General features: G+C 46.6%; 1 long non-coding RNA gene across 1 annotated transcript in view; it reads left to right on the top strand.

The window, feature by feature from the left end:
* LOC141162246 (uncharacterized) overlaps positions 1–23,917 on the top strand; it is a 189,087-nt gene that overhangs the window by 31,564 nt on the left and 133,606 nt on the right. Inside the window, exon 2 of the long non-coding RNA XR_012250752.1 lies at positions 8,068–8,134. This is a non-coding gene — a long non-coding RNA (uncharacterized lncRNA). The remainder of the gene's footprint in view (positions 1–8,067; positions 8,135–23,917) is intronic.

Here is a 23,917-nt window from a genome sequence, read left to right as displayed (position 1 = left end):
GAAGGGTAAAACATATTTTTTTTTAGATTTTTGTTGTTTTTTTTTTTCAAAAAAGTTGCTAAAATTATATACGGTAACTAAAAATGTTAACTCGATGCATTTCCCTTGCTTCAGTAAAACAATTGTATCTCGTCTCTTTTTTTTTTTCTTATATTGTGTACATGGACTTCCTCCATCCTGACGGCATCTGCTCACTAATGACAACACATGCACAAAATCAGATCACAGTTGTTTCGGCGAGACTAGAAGTGATGGCCTTTTGTACGGAGGGAGGGCTGTGGTCTGTCTCTGCAATGCTTTGTCTGAAGTCCTTCCTGTGGTTTTCTCTTCCTACACTCGATTTTATGTTTTTCTCACATTATATTCATAAAGGTCAGCCTCATAAGCAGCCTCCTGATAATGTCACCATCGCGTGTGCTGTCTCCTTGCTTGGGCTAAAAGTATAATAAAATGGAAATTTTTGCATTTCCTGCACATTACCGTAACAGTGCAATACATCTAATAGGACTAAAAGACCAAATAGATAAAGAAATCATTACATTACATAGAATTATTTACTTATTTTTTTATGCATTGATTTATTTTTTAATAGCAAATTAAAGATTAATTAATTTAATTGATGTAAAAGTTTAGTAAATTTATTGGACCCCTCAATTTACGCAAATTTACAAAAATTCCTTCAGCTCCTTTACACATTGCAGAAGATTTAATCAGCCAGAGAAGACTCACATGACCTTGGGTACAAACTGGACAAATCTTGCAGCTATGACATCACATATTATAGCACAGTTATGACATAGTATAGCACAGCCTATCAAAGCCTGTATAAAAGCTAAAGGCAGGGAATGCAGCACAGCAACAATTTTGTAGTGAATCTGGATAGTGAAAGGACCTCAGAGCTCACAGATTAGCAATAGAGATAGGGGAAAAAATACAGTTTTTGGAAAAAAATAGCAGGAGCTGACAAATTCGAATTTCAAAAGGTTCAATCGTCTATAATAGTAAATAAAAGTTTTCATCTCTTATGAACCTAGAGGATTATCATTGAGGACCCTTATTTTCCTAACAAGGTAAATAGATACTTTAGATAAATAGATATTATAGATAGGTATACCGTAGATACTTTAGTTAGATATGATAGATTCTGTAGATACTGTATATAGATAGTGTTCATAAACATAAATATTATAGATATATACAGTACAGACCAAAAGTTTGGACACACCTTCTCATTTAAAGATTTTTCTGTATTTTCATAACTATGAAAATTGTACATTCACACTGAAGGCATCAAAACTATGAATTAACACATGTGGAATTATATACTTAACAAAAAAGTGTGAAACAACTGAAAATATGTCTTATATTCTAGGTTCTTCAAAGTAGCCACCTTTTGCTTTGATGACTGCTTTGCACACTCTTAGCATTCTCTTGATGAACTTCAATAGGTAGACACTGGAAATGGTCTTCCAACAATCTTGAAGGAGTTCCCAGAGATGCTTAGCACTTGTTGGCCCTTTTGCCTTCACTCTGCGGTCCAGCTCACCCCAAACCATCTCGATTGGGTTCAGGTCTGGTGACTGTGGAGGCCAGGTCATCTGGCGTAGCACCCCATAATAAGTGGAATTTCTTGCCTTATAAATGGGGTTGGGACCATCAGTTGTGTTGTGCAGAAGTCAGGTGGATATGACGCACCCCTGGGCCTTGGTCGCGCGGCATCGCGTGCACGGGAGCTTACCCGGAGCCGGATCTGTTGAGGGTTGTAGTCTCGTGGCGGTGACCCGGTCCGTGCCCAGGGAGTCAAACTGAGCGGCGATGTATTAGCGGTAGATGTTGGACGACTACGCCACCCGTTGAGTACAGCTAAGGAGCTGCTGCTGCAGGGCAGACCGCTGAGGCCGGTGGTAGGATTGTGCAGCGTGATAGTATAACCCCCAACGGGAGGGGTATGGCCTCAGGGCAGCCGACGTGGATGATGGGGGTAGCAGGAACCACTCAGAGACGGTACGGTGTAGTTCAGGGTCTTTACTGGTGACAACGATAGACCCTCCCGGAGTACTGGCTAGCGATTGGGGCCTGGTCAGTCCTTGAGCAGATGGGATCTCCCCTGGCCAGGCGGAGTTGTAGGCCTCCCAAACTAACGATACTCTTCTGGCTACCTTGCTAGAAGCGGGTATAAGTAGCCCACGTCCCTGAGTGTACCGTGTGGTGCTCACCCGTATGGCCGGTGACTCGGGGCCTTCTAGTAGCTTCCGCTCCACGACGGCGGTGCTGGTCCCATGCGTGTGACCGTGCCTTCGGGTTTCTTGGCCAGAGGACCTGAAATCCCCTGCCTGACGGATTCTGCTGCTGGGTAGGAGTTAGTCCCCACAGCCTCGGACTCCGGGTCCGGTAAGAAATCTTCTCAGTCAGGGCAAGCTCTGCAGCTGCCAGCCCCTGACTCCTTGTAACACTGCTCCCACAGAGCTCCTGTTGTTTCTTCCCATAGCTGCTTCTCTTCTCTGTCTCTACTTCAGGCATGGCCCAGGAGCTGGGCCCAGCCGGAGCCACAGCTCCCTGTCAGCCCTCCTGGCTCAACTCTCCCTCTGAACTCTCTAACCCTGCCTCAGCCCCAGGTTTATATAGGGGAAGTTCTTCCCCTCCCAGGACTGGCCAGGAGGTGTGGCATGCATAGGATTCCTGACCAAGAGACCTCCCACCTGCTCTCAGACATAACATTGCTGTTACTGTGGAAACCAGACCCCTGGGGTGCCACATTCCCCCCTAGTGAAATTTAGTACTCCGGGACAAAACATATTTTTAGAAAAACATAACAAGGTATAAACAATAATAATACAATAAGAAAAACACATAAAGATGGTTACGGCGTGTCCGCAACCGGGTGCAGTTTTGAAGAAAAGCAAGGTGTCCATTTCACCAAAACAGGGAGACGTAACCAGGTAGGGGTCTGTCCTGCCCCGAGTCCTTAACAGTCTTTAGTCCGTCCTGGGTTACGCTCCAACTATGTACAAAGGATTCCCGGTAAATCCACCAAAGACTCCCATAAATTACTAGAAACACATAATTATTTACAGGATATGGCCGCTCTCAGTCCTCGGCCAGTGGGGATAAGGAATGGCTGTTCACAGTCCTCAGCCTGTTAAGGGATAGGGACACACGGGTAACAGTTCACTAGTCCCAACGGGGACCATATTTTAATTAGCAGCAGTTCTTGTACCCTTACGGGTAACTATTTACAGCTCTTTATTCACGCTACTTCCCTTCAGTAGCTATGTCCTCTTTGTGCTCCCTCCTGAGGGTAGTACTGCAGCTCCTCCTCGGTTAGCTGGGATAGTATCTCTGCGACAGTCCTCCTCCCAGGTGGCCAGGACTTTACCTCCCTTTGGGCTGCCCCGGTTAATTGGGCCACCAGGATGCTCACTTTTTGCTCCTCTGTGAGGGGATACACCTGGAAGAGGCTATCCAGCTTTTCTCTAAAGTCATGCAGGGTATGTGACTCCCCTGAGTACTGGGGTAGCCAGGCTGCCCCCGGGATATAGGGCATGGTGAAAGGCATGACCGCAACAGCGGTGGCGCTGGCGGGGGTTGAGGCAGTGAAGCTCTCCTCCGTATCCGACATCTTCCTCCCCCCTAGTGGACCGTGGCCTACCTTGCGATGATCCTCTTCCGTAGGCCGCGGCTCCGCAGTGGATCGTCAGGGTTGAGGACCTTCCGTCGCGCTCCTGTGACGTCGGCGTCTGCTGGGCTCCTTCCAGGACCTTACGCAACGTCCGGACGTGAGGCGGGGCTTCAGTTCTCGCGCGCTTTCGGAGTCCACGCCCCTCTTCTTCCCGCGCGGCGTCTTCAAGATGGCGTCCAACGGCGGGAAAACTCCACGGATGGCGGGAAGAAGGCAGAAGATGGCGCCGGATGGCGGGAATCTTCACCGATGGCGGGAAGAAGGCTGAAGTTGGCGCCGGATGGCGGGAATCTTCACCGATGGTAAGTTTAAAAGTCTCTTTTTTTTTTTTTCAGGCACGCAGTACCCGGTGGTTGCGGGCACGGAATCCTGCCGACTACGCCAAAAGTTGACGCACCCCTGGGCCTTGGTCGCGCGGCATTGCGCGCACGGGAGCTTACCCGGAGCCGGATCTGTTGAGGGTTGTAGTCTCGTGGCGGTGACCCGGTCCGTGCCCAGGGAGTCAAACTGAGCGGCGATGTATTAGCGGTAGATGTTGGACGACTACGCCACCCGTTGAGTACAGCTAAGGAGCTGCTGCTGCAGGGCAGACCGCTGAGGCCGGTGGTAGGATTGTGCAGCGTGATAGTATAACCCCCAACGGGAGGGGTATGGCCTCAGGGCAGCCGACGTGGATGATGGGGGTAGCAGGAACCACTCAGAGACGGTACGGTGTAGTTCAGGGTCTTTACTGGTGACAACGATAGACCCTCCTGGAGTACTGGCTAGCGATTGGGGCCTGGTCAGTCCTTGAGCAGATGGGATCTCCCCTGGCCAGGCGGAGTTGTAGGCCTCCCAAACTAACGATACTCTTCTGGCTACCTTGCTAGAAGCGGGTATAAGTAGCCCACGTCCCTGAGTGTACCGTGTGGTGCTCACCCGTATGGCCGGTGACTCGGGGCCTTCTAGTAGCTTCCGCTCCACGACGGCGGTGCTGGTCCCATGCGTGTGACCGTGCCTTCGGGTTTCTTGGCCAGAGGACCTGAAATCCCCTGCCTGACGGATTCTGCTGCTGGGTAGGAGTTAGTCCCCACAGCCTCGGACTCCGGGTCCGGTAAGAAATCTTCTCAGTCAGGGCGAGCTCTGCAGCTGCCAGCCCCTGACTCCTTGTAACACTGCTCCCACAGAGCTCCTGTTGTTTCTTCCCATAGCTGCTTCTCTTCTCTGTCTCTACTTCAGGCATGGCCCAGGAGCTGGGCCCAGCCGGAGCCACAGCTCCCTGTCAGCCCTCCTGGCTCAACTCTCCCTCTGAACTCTCTAACCCTGCCTCAGCCCCAGGTTTATATAGGGGAAGTTCTTCCCCTCCCAGGACTGGGCAGGAGGTGTGGCATGCATAGGATTCCTGACCAAGAGACCTCCCACCTGCTCTCAGACATAACATTGCTGTTACTGTGGAAACCAGACCCCTGGGGTGCCACAGATACACAGCTGATAGTCCTACTGAATAGACTGTTAGAATTTGTATTATGGCAAGAAAAAAGCAGCTAAGTAAAGAAAAATGAGTGGGCATCATTACTTTAAGAAATGAAGGTCAGTCAATCCGAAAAATTGGGAAAACTTTGAAAGTGCCCCCAAGTGCAATTGCAAAAACCATCAAGCGCTACAAAGAAACTGGCTCACATGAGGACTGCCCCAGGAAAGGAAGACCAAGAGTCACCTCTGCTTCTGAGGATAAGTTTATCCGAATCACCAGCCTCAGAAATCGCAGGTTAACAGCAGCTCAAATTAGAGACCAGGTCAATGCCACACAGAGTTCTAGCAGCAGACACATCTCTTCAACAACTGTTAAGAGGACACTTTGTGCAGCAGGCCTTCATGGTAAAATAGCTGCTAGGAAACCACTGCTAAGGACAGGCAACAAGCAGAAGAGACTTGTTTGGGCTAAAGAGCACAAGGAATGGACATTAGACCAGTGGAAATCTGTGCTTTGGTCTGATGAGTCCAAATTTTAGATCTTTGGTTCCAACCACCGTGTCTTTGTGCGACGCAGAAAAGGTGAACGGATGGACTCTACATGCCTGATTCCCACCGTGAAGCATAGAGGAGGAGGTGTGATGGTGTGGGGGTGCTTTGCTGGTGACACTGTTGGGGATTTATTCAAAATTGAAGGCATACTGAACCAGCATGGCTATCACACCATCTTGCAGCGACATGCTATTCCATCCGGTTTGCGTTTAGTTGGACCATCATTTATTTTTCAACAGGACAATGACCCCAAACACACCTCCAGGCTGTGTTAGGGCTATTTGACTAAGAAGGAGAGTGATGGGGTGCTACGCCAGATGACCCGGCCTCCACAATCACCAGACCTGAACCCAATCGAGATGGTTTAGGGTGAGCTGGACCGCAGAGTGAAGGCAAAAGGGCCAACAAGTGCTAAGCATATCTGGGAACTCCTTCAAGATTGTTGGAAGACCATTTCCGGTGACTACCTCTTGAAGCTCATCTAGAAAATGCCAAGAGTGTGCAAAGCAATCATCAAAGCAAAAGGCTACTTTGAAGAACCTAGAATATAAGACGTATTTTCAGTTGTTTCACACTTTTTTGTTAATTCCACATGTGTTAATTCATAGTTTTGATGCCTTCAGTGTGAATGTACAATTTTCATAGTCATGAAAATACAGAAAAATCTTTAAATGAGAAGGTGTGTCCAAACTTTTGGTCTGTACTGTAGATGTTGTAGAGATAGATAGATACTGTAGTTTTATATATAGATAGAGAGATAGATATATTTAGAAAATAGAGCTATAGATACATAGATAAATCTGTAGAAGAGGGAAGCACCATGTGTAATAGATTATAGTGAATTCAATAACTTTTTGACCCAGGACTTAGATATCTAAAGTGGTGGAGTTCATTGAGGCATTTTTTCCCTTAAAGGCGTTGTCCATTACTAGGACAACCCCTTATTGATCTAAATGTTTGGCACCAGCACCGAGGTGAGTATAAGCTTTTTTATTTTATCGAGGCCAAGCGTGGGGTATGAGAAGGAGCTGGTCCAAGTAGTGGACAACTTCTTTAAGCTCTTTCGTTAAACCCCGTCCTGACTATGGTTAATATTCACTATTTTTTCCAGTCTATATTGGCTCATAATCTTTACATCTATGGTCATTTTACCCATTATTACTTGAAATCCTATTTATTTCCCATGACGGAGTTCCATATAAAGGTTCAAAATGTGACTTGTGTTGCGTATGACAGAATTACAGATGGTATGTCGCATATCTCAGTCTTAAAAAGGTAAATTTTTATTCCATAAATCAATAGTACGCGTGAAAATTAACAAACTTCTTAATCTATTTTATCAGAGAAATCCTCTTCTTTCTCCTCCAGGACTGACTTTTCATTCTCAAAATTGTCAATTCACAGATAAAATCTGTCTTCATTGAATACAGATTTTTACATTACCGAGAAGCGGGAGACCGTGGAGGTGGAGCTCTGCCTCTCGCTCTTCCCTCCTCATTCCTCACCTCTACATAATATCTTATCAATAGCAACTACCATCTCCTATCTCAGTACTGTAATAATTTGTCTTCACTGAAGACAGATTTTACCCCAAAATTGAGAATTTTGAGAATGAATATCAGTTCTGGAAGAGACAGAAGCAGATTTCTCTAATAAGATATATTATAAAGTTTCTTATTTTCATGTGTGCTATTGATTTATGAAAGAAAAAATGTAAATGACGGTGACACATCAACTTCTCATGGGTTTTCTTCTTAATGAGTTGTTAACGAGTTACAGATCTTAGTTAACTAAGTAAGAGGAGCCTAATCTGATTGACTGTGATTTGTAGGGCTGTAAACTGCTAATATCACAGAACTGACAGCCTGACATTGAAATGGACCTTGACTACATAACAAAGGACAAAGCCTTGTTTCTCCAGAGACAGTGAATTATAATGAGCGTCTTTCTGGGATTGTAGAAAATCCTAAGAGGCATTGATGCAAATGGGATGTCTATCACATGGTTGAAGCCAGCATTGTGTAACTGTGTACACATTCGGTTCCTGCAGAGATGAGCGGGATCCTTATTAAACAGGAGTCATTGATTCAAGCTCTGGAGATGCTCAGCTTAAAGCACCACTCCAGTGTTTTTTCTTTATTTCACCCCTGGAGTGTTATCACTAATGCATGTTCTCTACTTTTAGTAAAATACTTACCAGTCGCCGTCTTCTTCTGCTTTTTTCGGTGCCGCTCTGGTCGTCTCCTGCTAGTTGTGACTTGTCGGATCGTTCCAGTGTTTGCTGGGTGATCCGGAAGTCACTTCTCAATGTACGTGTATGAGAGACTTAACGAGACTCACATAGACTTATAATGAGAGCTTCTGACCGTTACCTCTGTCTTCAGGAGCTGTGGTCACAGGATGGCGAAATGGGACCGGAGCCGCACTGGGAAGCGCAGAAGATGGCAGCTGGTAAGGAATTTTTATGGGTAGTTGCTCCATAAATATAAGGGTATGTTCATTTGTTGTGTTTTTTTTTTTATTTCACCCCTGGAGTGGTATCACTAATATATGTTCCCTGCTTGTAGTAAAATACTTATCAGTCGTCATGTTCTTCTGCTTTTTTTGATGCCGCTCTGGTCATCTTCTGCTAGTTCCACCTTGTCGGATCGTTCTAGTGTTTGCTGGGCAATCCGGAAGTCATTTCTCAATGTAACTGTATGAGAGACAGATTGAGACTCATATAGACTTATAATGAGAGCTTGTGACCGTTACCTCTGACTTCAGGAGCTGTTGTCACAGGATGGGAAAGTGGGACCAGATTGGCACTGGGAAGAGCAGAAGATGGCAGCTGGCAAATATTTTTCATGGGTAGATGCTCCATAAGTATAAGGGTATGTTCACATTGGGTGGTTTTTTTTTTTTTAAACAGTGCATTTTTTGTGCAGAAAAAAATATTTGGTTTTACACTACCATCAAAATAAATAAATTTCTAAAATCTCTTTCACACACTGTTTTTTTCCCTTGTGTTTTTTTAGTTGCTTGGCTTTTTTTTTTAATCCATAGCATGCCAATTCTTTTAGCGTTTTTTGCACAGTTTTATTTACACTCATTCAAATGGAAAAAAATGCTAGTAAAAACGTTGCGGAAAACGCAGATAAAATCGAGTAGAAAATGCATTGAAAAGGTGTATTGGATGCAACATTTTTCCTGCCTACACTGGTGATGCAAAATCCATAGCAAAAATGCTGGTGTGAACTTACCCTAAATGATATGACGAAAAGATCATTTATATTAGAGCAATTTATCCTTCAAGGAGGACCTGTCACCAATGATGATGTGTCTATTTTTAGAAAATAATTGTATTCCACATTAAAAATGAATAAATTCTGCAGCATTTTTTCTATTATTTGTGTTGTGCCATTCCTCTTTTTTCCTTCTAGATTTTTCTGAATAAATTGCTAGCTGAATGTTGGGGGCGTGTCCTGACACACTCTGACACTGTCCAATCAGTGCTTTATTTGTAGAGACACACCCCCGAGGGAGTAGTGACATTCCGCAGGCAATTTATTCCTACATTTCTAGGAAAAATAATGGAGCAAAAGTGCAATGCAGAATTATTACAAAAAATGCTCCAGAACTATAATTTTTAGGGTGAATAGAGATATTTATTATAAATGCTAGTTTCCATTTAAACTGTAGAGTTAAAGACATTGGCCCCTGATTTATCATTTGCATTTTTTTAAGCCATTTTTTATATCTTGTGGTATTAGGTGCTGTTTTTGGCTCCAAATTCATTAAAACACAGTTCATAAATTTGGTGCAAAAAAAAGTAAAAAATGAGCTTTCTTCCTGTCTTAAATTGTTATTGTGACTTTTGGGGCCAAAATTTGAACCAAAATTTTGACGTACTGAAAAAATAGACCAGGGCGAGACTGGAGTGAAATGGGCGCCAAATGTTGCAAAAAGTCAAAATTGATTAATCAGGCTAAAAAATCTGGAATCATTAGACTCCAGCCACAAAGCAGAAAACAAAAAAACAACAACAGGAGAGCACATATAAATAGACTTAAAAAATGCACAAATAGGATAAAAGTTGGGTGCAAACAAAAAAATGTAGCAAAATACACAAAACTAAAAAAAAAAAAGTGCAAATAATGAAAGGAAATGATGAATCAGGGCCTCTATATTCCTGTTGTTTCGGGAAACAATACTAACAAATACCCACAATGAACACACCACCACCATTTATTTTTGTATTGAAACATCTAATGAGTGTGTGAAAGAGTCAAGAAGAAGGGAGCAGGGGAGCTGTGCCATACCTAATTGTGATTGAGGGATCCTGTGTTATCAGTTGTGTATAAAGATGTTATCAGACAATGTAATCCTGCCTCTGCTGATAAGGAAACTGCTGAAAATTCTTCCTGAAAGGACAGGAAGTATGAGTCTGAAAAAGCCCCAGTGGCCAGTGTGAGAATTGCAAGATTACTATTTTTTCCTTATTTAAGGTATTTTGATGTTATATAGAGACTGTCCATGTATTGTGTAGACTATCAATTATTTAAATGGCTGTTATGTAATATTGCATTTACTTTACCGGATGAGAATTTCCTCTGGCAAAATCGTCTGTAATCTGGACCTGCAGACATGAGCTTTTTGCCATGGTGCTTCTCATGGTAAAGGGGCTATTTATAATGAGACCTTTTAAATATATATATATATATTTTTTTTATAAAAATAAGATTTTCTTAAAAATATATATATTTTTTAATAATAGAAATGTAAGGTTCACAACATAACTGATAGTTATGCAACTTTTCTGATATCCTTTGTTTAATTTCCTCTCCATTTTTAAGATCTCTGCTTACTGTCAGTGAATGTGAATAGAAAACTAAATTCTCCCCCAGATTATGTCTAACTGATTTAGAATCAAGATACATTTTAAAGAGTTATGGTCCATTTTGGAATGCCACCGTGTAAAATAAATTGCCGCCATATGGTGCTACATTTTACCACTTCCCTATTGAGTTTAGACGCCAGATCACTATTTATGATGAATTGCTCAGCGATGAAATTTTCAAATCTTTCCCAGATGAGATTATTTTTATAACGCCCCCGCAATTTTAATTCGTTCTATCAATTATACGCAAAAACACACTTATCGGCAATTCCAGGGATCTAAAAAAGTTACTTTGGGGTGAAGTATTGTCTCCCAGAGGTTTGGAAAGTCCTTCTAATTCACGACTGTTTTCTTAACATGTAGTTTGTTTTTGGAAGGAACCAGTAAGAAGGAGCTAGGCACGCAAAGATCACTGTCCCTGCAATAACCCCAGCGGGGAAACGGAACGTGGCTCCATTTGGAGAAATGACCTCGTATACTATGGAAAGCGTTCATCTTGGGATACATGCGGCCTCTTTTGATGATGGCCGGATTTCAGTTCTTTTAATATCTTGTCACTGTCAGTACTGTGGTACAGCAGGTTAGGGGGTGGCTGGAAACATACGAGAGGGTTGTAATTCACATAGGAACTATTGCTATTTTTAAGTTTTTCCGCCTCCGACTTACAAGATAAAAAGCACAGGATGATCCATTGCTCAGCATCTTCTGCTCTAGATTGAAAGAGTAGCCATTGTTTTAATTTTTATTTCTTAAATCAATAGTTCACATGAAAATAAGAAACTTTGTAATATATCTTATCAGAGAAATCTGCTTCTTTCTCCTTCTGCACTGATCTCTCACTGTCAGTTCATAGATAAAATCTATATTCAGGCAGATTTTCCCATTACTGAGATAGGAGATGACAGTTGGTGCTTTTAAAATTCTATAGAGCGGAAAGGAGGAGCTAGAGGCCGACACAGACATTCTGTTGAAACTACACTTACAGTTCTCCTATCTCAGTACCTGGAAAGTCTGTATTCACTGAAGACAGATTTTAACCATGAACTGAGAATTTTGAGGGTGAAAAACCAGTCCAGGAGTTGAAAAAAGACGATTTCTCAGATAATATATATTACAAAGCTTCTTGTTTTCGCATATATTTAATGCTATATATTGTGTGTCCTATGGACGGACAGTGATAGGTTTTCTCCTACCAATGTGTCACATATGTTGTGTCATAACTTACACTACACTTTATTAAATACATATGCAAATTCACTTTTTTTCCACCATGTTGTATAATTACCTTCATCCTTTTTTATTTATTTTATTTATTTACTCATTTGTTTATTCATATTTTTCCATACTTACCATATATATATATATATATATATATATATATATATATTATTTTGTTTATAAGAATAGTTTGGCCCTTTTATACTTATTCCCTAGATACACTGTGCTTAGATCTTTAGATTGAATTGATTTGACATAATCATCAATATGGCAATACTTGGCCCTTTTCCAATATGGAGACAATCACATATTTGCACTTACTCTCTGCATACACTGCGCTTGAATTCATCCACCATTCTGGCAAAACTTTGCACTCTTCCAATATGGAGACAATTGTGAGCATGCCTGGCAATGCTCCTCCGCTCTGTGCATTAGCCGACACCATCCCAGGGTGACGTGTGTGGGATAATGATGACATGGTGATTTCCTCTACTCGCCCCGTCACCTGGATGGCTGAAAGCGAGCACTGGAACGCAGGCGCCGCAATAATGTGGTTCCATCTTGGCACACCTGTGGGTAAAGTATTTAAGTATGAACTGCTACACATTTAGATACAACCCCCTGAGGAAGCCCATGTGAAACGCGCGTCGGGGTTGCAGGTGCACATTGAGACAATTAGAGCAATGGGTAAGCGATGGTTTATTATTCGACCTATTGATCGCTATTGCTTCACAGTGCCTACACCGATCTGACTATTGGTTTATGACACATGGCATCTATATAAAAATTGTGACACAACCTGTGATTACTATTTATGCTCTTGAGATCATCATATACCATATACCATACATTCTACCATTCTATACCTCATGTGTCTAATGTGAACTTGATCTTATTCCTGAGTCTTCACCCCCCACGATTGTTTTTAATCTTTTGCTATTTTTTTGTATAACTTTTTTGCTTATTTAAAAAATTACTCTCTTTTACTTCCTTTGATGGATTTATCGCTCCATGTTTATTTGGATGCAACTTATGATTCTCTTACTTAAAACTAAAAGTTCTGAAACTCTTCTCAGAATCAAAACATGAGCCGTAGTCAGATCTGGGTCAAGATCTGCAAAGATTCATGATCTAAACAGTGTACCAATAGTGGAAAAGCTGCTGCGCAGTAGTGAACCCTGGTGTAGGCACATTGCAATACCAGTCACAGCCTGTGCATAAGAGTGGCGCTGTTTCTGACAAAAACTACACTTTTTTTTGTTTTTAAAGTACCATTATAATAATGAAGTATTTTTCCTTTCCACAAACCTATAAGATTTCTGGCTGTTTTCCTGTATTTCATTCCATGGCACAATTAACTCAGACTTGTCAGTACACATTGCATTTACTGTAGCGGGCAGATGTTATACAATAATCACATTCCAGGAGCGCACGCTCTTTATCATAAATGTATGATCAGATCCACGGCTAGATGAGAACACAAAGGGATCTGAGGTCTTTGATGTGTGTCTTCAATAGACGACGGATGTAAATGGATCGGTCTGCGCAAAGTCTGTAGGGAAATTTATAGTCATATGGACACAGATTAAATCCCGGAGCAGCTGAATTTATAATCCTGGCACAAATATACACAACGATCAGACTGTATCAAGAACCATCAAGGCAAATCCAATATTGACTTACGCCATGTTTGACTCACGAGGTAACAATTACCCTTTAAGGAACGCGGTCTTTGATCTCGCTGCATTATCAAGAGGGAGAATTCTTCCGCTGATAGATAAAATGCTGATGGCGGCGAAAAAAGAGAAAAAAAATACTAAATGAAGTAACTTAACTGCTTGCAAACCACAACTATTAAAGTCTAGGAGACAAGTTCGTGTCCTGAAGCTACCATTAGAAATAAGTCTAGTAATAAGTCATCATTTTGATTATATCGGCTTAATAATAATTACATTTAAAGGGCATGTCCAATATTAAACACCACTTTACAGTTTGCATAACGTATAAATCTATACGAAAAAGATAGGTAAATTTGTAAATAAAATACATTACTGATCTCGTACTGTTCCAGAGCTACAACCTCGGCTTCAGAGCTGAAATCTAGCAGCATACAGTGCTCAGTTAATGTCTTGCTATAGTGATTTGCATTTGCAAGAGTAATCTTTGCTGTAAGGTCATCTGCTGCGGGAGAAATTACCTGTTCCCCTGCAAAATTGGAGATCATGGTTTCTTATGAATAAGTCTGTCAATAAGCATGTTGACTGTTTCCAATAACAACCAGAGGAATAGTGAGTTCAGCTCTGGAGTATAATACAGGATGTAACTCAGAATCAGTACAGGATCAGTAATGTAATGTATGTACACAGTGACTGCACCAGCAGAATAGTGAGTGCAGCTCTGAAGTATAATACAGGGTGTAACTCAGGATCAGTACAGGATCAGTAATGTAATGTATGTACACAGTGACTGCACCAGCAGAATAGTGAGTGCAGCTCTGGAGTATAATACAGGATGTAACTCAGGATCAGTACAGGATCAGTAATGTAATGTGTGTACACAGTGACTGCACCAGCAGAATAGTGAGTGCCGCTCTGGAGTATAATACAGGATGTAACTCAGGATCAGTACAGGATCAGTAATGTAATGTATGTACACAGTGACTGCACCAGCAGAATAGTGAGTGCAGCTCTGGAGTATAATACAGGATGTAACTGAGGATCAGTACAGGATAAGTAATGTAATGTATGTGACGCGCCCCTGGGCCTGTGTCGCGCTGCGTTGCGCATGCGGGAGCTTACCCGGAGCCGGATCTCTTGAGGGTTGTAGTCTCGTGGCGGTGATCCGGTCCGTGCCCAGGGAGTCAGACTAAGTGGCGCTGTATTAGCGGTAGATGTTGGACGACTACGCCACCCGTTGAGTACAGCTAAGGAGCTGCTGCTGCAGGGCAGACCGCTGAGGCCGGTGGTAGGATTGTGCAGCGTGATAGTATAACCCCCAACGGGAGGGGTATGGCCTCAGGGCAGCCGACGTGGATGATGGGGGTAGCAGGAACCACTCAGAGACGGTACGGTGTAGTTCAGGGTCTTTACTGGTGACAACGATAGACCCTCCCGGAGTACTGGCTAGCGATTGGGGCCTGGTCAGTCCTTGAGCAGATGGGATCTCCCCTGGCCAGGCGGAGTTGTAGGCCTCCCAAACTAACGATACTCTTCTGGCTACCTTGCTAGAAGCGGGTATAAGTAGCCCACGTCCCTGAGTGTACCGTGTGGTGCTCACCCGTATGGCCGGTGACTCGGGGCCTTCTAGTAGCTTCCGCTCCACGACGGCGGTGCTGGTCCCACGCGTGTGACCGTGTCTTCGGGTTTCTGGGCCAGAGGACCTGCAATCCCCTGCCGGTCGGTTTCTGCTGCTGGATAGGAGTTAGTCCCCACAGCCTCGGACTCCGGGTCCGGTGATAACTTCTCAGTCAGGGCGAGCTCTGCAGCTGCCAGCCCCTGACTCCTTGTAGCACTGCTCCCACAGAGCTCCTGATGTTCTTTCCTATATCTGCTTCTCTTCTCTGTCTCTACTTCTTCTCTACTCACTAACCCTGCCTCAGCCCTAGGTTTATATAGGGGAAGTTCTTCCCCTCCCAGGACTGGGCAGGAGGTGTGGCATGCACAGGATCCCTGACCAAGAGACCTCCCACCTGCTCTCAGACATAACATTGCCGTTACTGTGGAAACCAGACCCCTGGGGTGCCACATTCCCCCCTAGTGAAATTTAGTACTCCGGGACTAAACATATTTTTAGAAAAACATAACAAGGTATAAACAATAATAATACAATAAGAAAAACACATAAAGATGGTTACGGCGTGTCCGCAACCGGGTGCAGTCTTTGAAGAAAAGCAAGGTGTCCATTTCACCAAAACAGGGAGACGTAACCAGGTAGGGGTCTGTCCTGCCCCGAGTCCTTAACAGTCTCTAGTCCGTCCTGGGTTACGCTCCAACTATACACAAAGGATTCCCGGTAAATCCACCAAGGACTCCTATAAATAACTAGAAACACATAATTATACACAAGCAACAAGAAAAACAGGTAACCACAAATAAAACAATTTATACACTTCAAATCCTCCAACGTGCGGGTAACTGGCCTCTAGTGGCCCTAGTGGACCTACGGAGCTGACTGTCTAGCCCTGAACTATAGGGTGTAGGAGCTGTCAAGGGTAAACTGGGCAGCTGTCTACTGGCTCTTTGGCTCACTAGGGGTACGGCAGGCTCACTATAAGCAGAGGGTTGATCCTCCTGTTCTGCTTGTGTGGAGTCTTCTGCCTCCTGGACCGGCTGCTCTTCCAGCTCTACCTGTTGCTCCGTAGGCACTTGGGATGCTGGTTGGAGGAACGTGAGGACGGGTACCACAACTGCACCATTGGCTTGAGTCCAGGACCGAGGGAAGTCTCCGAGCACAGTACTAACCATATCTTCCCTTTCCTCTACGGGTCGATGGTCTTCTTGTTCCTCTTCAGGGTTCCGTAGCTGTTCAGGACACTTCTTCAGGTGATCCCGGGATACAATGGCTATGGTCTCCCCTCCGTCTTTACTGATGGTACAGACTTTCGGGTTCTCGTGGCTTGAGGGCAGTACGGTGTACGGGTCCTTCTCCCACTGGTCGTCCAACTTGTGGAGCCGTCTTTTCCTCTTCAAGACCTGCTCTCTGGGTACCAGGGGAACAGCGGGAGCATACTGGTTGTAAGTTTTCTCTTGTCTTTCCCTAGCCTGACAGAGACTTCGCTCCACGCTCTCCTGTACTTTCCGGTACTGCTGCTGCCTCTCTGTGTCCCAGTCTGCTTCTGGTGAAGTGTCCTCGGGTGTCAGGACTCCCATTTCCAGGTCAACAGGTAACTTACCAGGTCTCGCCCTCATTAGGTAAGCCGGGGTACAGTTGGTGGAACCTACCGGGATGTGGTTGTATAGGTCCACCAGATCGGGCAGCTTCTCAGGCCACAGACTGCGTTCTTCCAGGGGCAACGTTTTCAGGAGATCCATTACCACCTGGTTCATTTTCTCACAAAGTCCATTAGTTTGCGGATGATAGGGTGTCGTCCTTATCTTCCGGCAGCCATACAGATTGCAGAATTCCTGGAAGACCTCCGCTTCAAAGGTAGGTCCTTGGTCCGTCAGCACTTGGTCCGGGTACCCGTGTGGGCGGCAGAAGTGCTGCTGGAAGGCTCTAGCTGCTGTTTGAGCCGTTAAGTCCTTAACGGGGACGACAACCAAGAACCGGGAGTAATGATCCACAATGGTTAACGCGTAGACGTAGCCACTTCTGCTTGGGGTCAGTTTTACATGATCCAAGGCTACCAGTTCCAACGGCTGCCGGGTGACGATGGACTGCAGGGGAGTCTTCTGGCTGGCACGGTCCTTCCTTCTTAGGTTGCACGGGCCACAGTCTCTGCACCACCTCTCGATGGTTCCCCTCATGCCTACCCAGTGGAACCGCCCACGCAGCAGGAACTCCAGCTTCTTCCATCCGAAGTGTCCAGCCCCGTCGTGGTATGCTTCCATCACCATGGCTGCGTCTCTCTGTGGCACCACTACTTGCCAGATTAGTTCATGCGTCCGGGAGTTAACCATTCTGCGGCACAACTTCCCCTTGTAAAGGAACAGTCGACTCTTCTCAGCCCACAGTTGCTTGGCTTCCTCCGGAGCGTCTGGGTCAAGGCGAGCCTCTGGCCGAGTCAGCATCTCCTTCACCAGCCGGACGGCAGGGTCACTGTCTTGCGTTTCCTCCCAGTTGTAGTGAGGCAAGGGGTTAAACGTAGCGGCTTGCTTACTCCTTACCCGATGGGAATACTGGATAGTCCCATGACGGTGGAACGCGGGGAGTTCGACTTCTTCCAGTCCCTCTGGATCTTCTCCTACGTCCGGTAGGTTTGGCATCCTGGACAGGGCGTCCGCGTTGGTATTGGAGCGTCCTGCCCGGTATTTGATTGTGAACTCGTAGTTGGACAGACGGGCCATCCATCTCTGCTCTAGGGCACCGAGTCTTGCCGTGTCCAGGTGTGTCAACGGGTTGTTATCCGTGTACACGGTGAACCGGGAAGAAGCGAGGTAGTGCTTAAAGCGTTCGGTGACTGCCCACACCACTGCCAGGAACTCTAGCTTAAATGAGCTATAATTCTCAGGGTTTCTTTCGGTGGGTCGCAGTTTTCGGCTGGCGTAAGCGATTACTCGTTCTTTCCCCTGCTGGATCTGGGACAGCACGGTTCCTAGCCCGATGTTACTTGCGTCGGTGTAGAGGATAAAGGGCTGGCTGTAATCAGGGTACGCCAGGATTTCATCCCCGTGAGGGCCATCTTCAGCTGGCGGAAGGACTCTTCTTCTAACTTCTCCCATCTGAAGGATGGCTTCTGGTTCTTGGCCTTCCGGGACTGGCCTATCAGGAGGTCCTGCATAGGAGCTGCCTTTTTGGTGAAACCGGGGATGAATCTGCGGTAATAGCCTACCAACCCGAGGAACTGCCGCACTTCCTTTACACTGGAGGGACTTGGCCATTCCTTAATTGCGGTGACCTTATCAGGGTCGGGAGCCACTCCATCAGCGCTCACCACGTGTCCCAGGTACTGCACCTTTGGTTTCAGGAGGTGACACTTGGAGGGTTTCACCTTTAGGCCGTAGCTTGCCAGAGCTTCGAACACTTCCGCCAGGTGTTTCAGGTGGTCCTCATACGTCTTGGAATATACGATGACATCGTCCAGGTACAACAGGACCGTCTCAAAGTTTCTGTGGCCCAGACAACACTCCATTAATCGTTGGAAGGTTCCTGGTGCATTGCAGAGTCCGAACGGCATGCAGGTAAACTCGCTAAGTCCCATCGGGGTGGTGAATGCGGTCTTCTCCCGGTCCGCCTCTGCTACAGGAACCTGCCAGTACCCACTAGTGAGATCCAAGGTAGAGAAGAAGTTAGCAGATCTTAAAGCAGCCAAAGACTCCTCTATCCTTGGTAAGGGGTACGCATCCTTGTGTGTGATACGGTTGATTTTCCGGTAATCTACACACATCCTCATGGTGTTGTCTTTCTTTTTGACTAAGACTAGTGGAGCTGCCCAGGGGCTACAGCTATCCCTGATCACCCCAGCCTCCTTCATGTCCCTAAGCATCCCCTTGGCGTGTTGGTAGTGTGCAGGGGGTACGGGTCGATACCTCTCTTTTATGGGAAGATGGTCTCCCGTGGGGATGTGGTGTTCTACCCCCTTGACTTGCCCGAAGTCTAACGGGTGTTTACTAAACACTCTATCGTACTCTTGAACCACCCGATAGACTCCCTGTTTCTGGTGTGAGGGAGTGGAGTCAGTACCCAAATGTAGTTGCTGACACCAGTCCTCCATTGTTTCTTTAGAGCCGTTACCTTCCTCCGGGGAAGATGGAGGCAAGGGTTCTACGGACTGTATGGAATTTTGATTGATGGTATACAATTTGGCTAGCGTGGCATACCGGGGCAGGTACACTTCCCTCTTCCCGATATTTATTATGCGAACGGACACCCTCCCATGGCGTACATTGACCACCCCCCGTGCTGTCAAAATGGTGGGCCTACTGTCTGAGTAAACTGGTTCTACCATTGCCTGGTAATCTCTACCTCTCAGACCAATAGCTGCCCGGCACCAAATCATCATTTCACTTTTTGGGGGCATGGCAATAGGGAAAGGGTCACACATTCTTACGCTACCAATCTCACCACCGGAGAGTTCTATCTGTTGCCGTCGCATCAGTGCCCGGATCTCTTTCTGGAGCACTCGCTGCTGGCCGGAGCTGGCGTTCTTGGCAACCTGTTGTAAAAGGAAAATCACCTCTGCAAGACAATTTTCAATTACATTAGTTCCTAGAGTTATCTTTGGGTGACTCTCGTGTTTGTCAATGTCTACAATGATCAGTCCCTGTGCTGCCAGTTCGACTCTACCGATTTTAATGGTCACCTCTTTAAATCCAATCTGTGGCACGGGCTGACCATTGCTGGCGATGATACTCAAGTCGTCGTCAGGGTAGCGGGTGATATCCGAGTCATTCCAGTACTGCTTGAAGAGCACGTACGGGATGGTGGTGACCTGTGACCCGGTGTCCAGTAGGGCACTCATAGGAATGCCATCCAGTACCACGGGTAAGACTGGACGTCCTCCCACATATTTGTCGCGCCAGTTCGATGGGCCTGGTGATCTTTTTCCTGGGGGTTGGCCCTCTACCCCAGGTTGTGCCAGTTTAAAGGACAGTACCTTGCCATATGTCCGGGTTGATTGCAGCGGCGGCAGATGGGTCGTCCGTCCTCGTTGTATCGGTCGCTGGGTCTTCCTCTGGCCGGTGGGGTCCTCCTTGGTCGACGCCACGGGATGTCCTCCGGTCCGGATGCCAGCTGGATCTTCCCTGGAGTGGAAACCTGTAAAGACTGCACAGTTCGGGTTAGCGCAGCAACGCTTTTAGCTAGCTCTTGGACCTGATGGTGCAGGTCTGGAGCCGGGTCATTGTTCAAAGCCTGCGCATCAGCTCCCACAGGCCCTGCCGACAAGGGCGCCGCCTCCTGGTGGTAAGTGGTAGTGGGGCGTCTGGGGGTCACAACGCCACCTGGTGCCGGTTCTCGAAGCACCCGGATGGCTCTGTCCTTGAACTGTGCAAATCCCAGATGAGGGTCCTGTAAGGCTATTGCCCGCAACTGGGTTCGGTGGGCATTGCAATATAAACCCTCTATAAATTGTTCAGTCAACAGCCTGTCCTCGTCTCCCACGCCGTCAGGGTCGGTCTGCTTAATGGCTCTCAAGGCCTCTTGTAGGTTCAGGGCATAGTCCCTTATACTCTCATGTGCCCGCTGTTTGCACCCGTAGAATCTAAGCTTGATCTCGGCTGAGGTGCGGGTATCAAAGGTGTCCCTCAGCCGGGTTAGTATCCCTGCGACAGTCCTCCCCCCAGGTGGCCAGGACTTTACCTCCCTTTGGGCTGCTCCGGTTAATTGGGCCACCAGGATGCTCACTTTTTGCTCCTCTGTGAGGGGGTACACCTGGAAGAGGCTATCCAGCTTTTCTCTAAAGTCATGCAGGGTATGTGACTCCCCTGAGTACTGGGGTAGCCAGGCTGCCCCCGGGATATAGGGCATGGTGAAAGGCATGACCGCAACAGCGGTGGCGCTGGCGGGGGTTGAAGCGGTGAAGCTCTCCTCCGTATCCGACATCCTTCTCCCCCCTAGTGGACCGTGGCCTACCTTGCGATGATCCTCTTCCGTAGGCCGCGGCTCCGCAGTGGATCGTCAGGGTTGAGGACCTTCCGTCGCGCTCCTGTGACGTCAGCGTCTGCTGGGCTCCTTCCAGGACCTTACGCAACGTCCGGACGTGAGGCGGGGCTTCAGTTCTCGCGCGCTTTCGGAGTCCACGCCCCTCTTCTTCCCGCGCGGCGTCCTCAAGATGGCGTCCAATGGCGGGAAAACTCCACGTATGGCGGGAAGAAGGCCGAAGATGGCGCCGGATGGCGGGAAAACTCCACCGATGGCGGGAAGGAAGCGGAAGATGGCGCCGGATGGCGGGAATCTTCACCACAGGTAAGTTTGAACAGTCTTTTTCAGGCACGCAGTACCCGGTGGTTGCGGGCACGAAATCCTGCCGACTACGCCAAAAGTTGACGCGCCCCTGGGCCTGTGTCGCGCTGCGTTGCGCATGCGGGAGCTTACCCGGAGCCGGATCTCTTGAGGGTTGTAGTCTCGTGGCGGTGATCCGGTCCGTGCCCAGGGAGTCAGACTAAGTGGCGCTGTATTAGCGGTAGATGTTGGACGACTACGCCACCCGTTGAGTACAGCTAAGGAGCTGCTGCTGCAGGGCAGACCGCTGAGGCCGGTGGTAGGATTGTGCAGCGTGATAGTATAACCCCCAACGGGAGGGGTATGGCCTCAGGGCAGCCGACGTGGATGATGGGGGTAGCAGGAACCACTCAGAGATGGTACGGTGTAGTTCAGGGTCTTTACTGGTGACAACGATAGACCCTCCCGGAGTACTGGCTAGCGATTGGGGCCTGGTCAGTCCTTGAGCAGATGGGATCTCCCCTGGCCAGGTGGAGTTGTAGGCCTCCCAAACTAACGATACTCTTCTGGCTACCTTGCTAGAAGCGGGTATAAGTAGCCCACGTCCCTGAGTGTACCGTGTGGTGCTCACCCGTATGGCCGGTGACTCGGGGCCTTCTAGTAGCTTCCGCTCCACGACGGCGGTGCTGGTCCCACGCGTGTGACCGTGCCTTCGGGTTTCTGGGCCAGAGGACCTGCAATCCCCTGCCGGTCGGTTTCTGCTGCTGGATAGGAGTTAGTCCCCACAGCCTCGGACTCCGGGTCCGGTGATAACTTCTCAGTCAGGGCGAGCTCTGCAGCTGCCAGCCCCTGACTCCTTGTAGCACTGCTCCCACAGAGCTCCTGATGTTCTTTCCTATATCTGCTTCTCTTCTCTGTCTCTACTTCTTCTCTACTCACTAACCCTGCCTCAGCCCTAGGTTTATATAGGGGAAGTTCTTCCCCTCCCAGGACTGGGCAGGAGGTGTGGCATGCACAGGATCCCTGACCAAGAGACCTCCCACCTGCTCTCAGACATAACATTGCCGTTACTGTGGAAACCAGACCCCTGGGGTGCCACATATGTACACAGTGACTGCACCAGCAGACAAGTGAGTGCAGCTCTGTAGTATAATACAGGATGTAACTCAGGATCAGTACAGGATAAGTAATGTAATGTATGTACACAGTGACTGTACTAGCAGAATAGTGAGTGCAGCTCTGGAGTATAATACAGGATGTAACTCAGGATCAGTACAGGATCAGTAATGTAATGTATGTACACAGTGACTGCACCTGCAGAAGAGTGAGTGCAGCTCTGGAGTATAATACAGGATGTAACTCAGGATCAGTAATGTAATGTATGTACACAGTGACTGCACCAGCAGAAGAGTGAGAGCAGCTCTGAAGTATAATACAGGATGTAACTGAGGATCAGTACAGGATAAGTAATGTAATGTATGTACACAGTGACTGTACTAGCAGAATAGTGAGTGCAGCTCTGGAGTATAATACAGGATGTAACTCAGGATCAGTACAGGATAAGTAATGTAATGTATGTACACAGTGACTGCACCTGCAGAAGAGTGAGTGCAGCTCTGAAGTATAATACAGGATGTAACTGAGGAGCAGTACAGGATAAGTAATGTAATGTATGTACACAGTGACTGCACCAGCAGAATAGTGAGTGCAGCTCTGTAGTATAATACAGGATGTAACTCAGGATCAGTACAGGATAAGTAATGTACTGTATGTACACAGTGACTGCACCAGCAAAATAGTGAGTGCAGCTCTGGAGTATAATACAGGAGGTAACTCAGGATCAGTAATGTTTGTACACAGTGACTGCACCAGCAGAATAGTGAGTGCAGCTCTGGGGTATAATACAGGATGTAACTCAGGATCAGTACAGGATCAGTAATGTAATGTATGTATACAGTGACTGCACCAGCAGAATAGTGAGTGCAGCTCTGGAGTATAATACAGGATGTAACTCAGGATCAGTACAGGAAAAGCCCAGAGACACTCAAAAAATACCCACTTCATGGCACATTTTTGCAAAGCCCCTTATATGGCCTGATTTATGGGAAAGTCTGTGGCCCCAGACCCAGTAAGTGCATTGGTTTGTAAATGTGCCTACAAAATATGATTTCTGGAGGTTTTGTGGGCATTTCTGGATAGATTGGGTCAAGACGACCGATAGCGATACTTTGAGACTATTTTCTTGATTGTGAGCCACTTTGGGAAAATATGGATACTGGTACAAAGCTCCTGTAAAGCCATGGCATCCCTTTTGCCTCCAGTGTACACGTGGCCCCTAAGCTACTGTTTTGGCCACTAATGTATCCAAACTGTGATTCTAACCGCTGTAAACAATTATGTTAGTCAAGAAGGGTTGTTTCTTTAATTTAGGTGATCGGCCCCTCCTAGCCGTGACCTGGGTGACGCACCCATCTATTCACTTGTACACAATGTCCACCATCAATGCCCTTTTCAGGCTGAATTTCTAAGAGCCCCTCTGTTTTCTGCTGATTACGGGACACTGAGCGAAAGAAGCCGTGACCAATTGATTGTTCAGA

This window comes from Phyllobates terribilis, unplaced genomic scaffold (genome assembly GCF_046119375.1).
Source record: "Phyllobates terribilis strain yellow unplaced genomic scaffold, ASM4611937v1 Scaffold_9__5_contigs__length_417890890, whole genome shotgun sequence".
Taxonomy (NCBI): domain Eukaryota; kingdom Metazoa; phylum Chordata; class Amphibia; order Anura; family Dendrobatidae; genus Phyllobates; species Phyllobates terribilis.
This window is presented reverse-complemented; position numbering and strand designations above follow the sequence as displayed.